Source organism: Octopus bimaculoides, chromosome 4, assembly GCF_001194135.2.
Source record: "Octopus bimaculoides isolate UCB-OBI-ISO-001 chromosome 4, ASM119413v2, whole genome shotgun sequence".
NCBI classification, from domain to species: domain Eukaryota; kingdom Metazoa; phylum Mollusca; class Cephalopoda; order Octopoda; family Octopodidae; genus Octopus; species Octopus bimaculoides.
In genome coordinates this window covers 9,160,436-9,161,544 of record NC_068984.1, presented here as the reverse complement: position 1 = coordinate 9,161,544, position 1,109 = coordinate 9,160,436, and positions in this window count along the sequence as shown.

Genomic DNA, 1,109 nt, shown 5'->3' with positions numbered 1-1,109 from the left:
AACTTCTCAAAGAAACTTGTGTGTGAACAAACTCAAAGCGTGCTCCGAAAGAGGTCGTCAACGGATCGTCGCACATTGGTGTTTCAACTTAATTTGGCCACCTCAGTCTCAAACATTCTCGAACATTCTTAGCTGAGTCACAATATTCGCTCCGATCAAGAAATCAGTACACTTGTTATTCCCTAATTTGAGTGAAAGCTGACCAAGCTAAAACTAAACCAATATTCGTACATGAAGCAACAACATATATATACTTCTTGTTTTTTCACTGAATGTCTAATTTTTATTTGTTTCTCGTTGAAACACCTTAATTCTGTTTCGCCATAAAGCAACAACTTTAAAAATATCATGTACTTCGCATCCACCATTAAAATTTCTTCTATTTATTCCTGTTAATTTTTTTCCGCTATTATCTTTGAAGGAAGTATTTTTTTCTTATCCTACCATGTTATTCTCCATCTCCCTTTAAGCATAACTTTTTGTGTATTCACAATTTCTAAACTTTCTTATTTCTCCATGTAACTGTCATTTTAGCCAGTTTTTCTATTTGTCAAGGCTTAAAAAAATCTTGTTTAGTTAGTATTTTTTGTATAGCTATTTGTAGAAGATTTGCATTTTATCTCACAAGAGGTTTTTGTCCTCCACAGTGAATATTTTATTGAAGTTTTCATGCTGCATAACACACCTGTCACCCTCTATATACGTCGGATATAATTTTTCTGTGTCAAATTTGCTTAATGATTCAAAATGCAATTCGTATTATTTTTCATATTTCTGTATCTATTGAAGAATATAGAGAACGTACAGTGACTAATGGTAACAGTCCTGGTTTCGAGTTAGGAACCGGCATCAGGTTCACCGGAGTTGTGTATATAAGCAATGCCTTCATTTCATTTTGCTCCAGTTTACTCAGCTGTAAAAGAGTTCCATTAATGGCTGGAAAGATAGACCAGTGACGGACTAATCTCAGTCAAACGCAATGGAAGTCAGATTAAGCTCTGGTGTCAACACTCCTAGAGCTCACGGCAGAACTAAATGGAAATTATTATATCTATATTTTATTATTGGAAGCTCGAAATTTTTGATGTTTATATATATATGTATATATA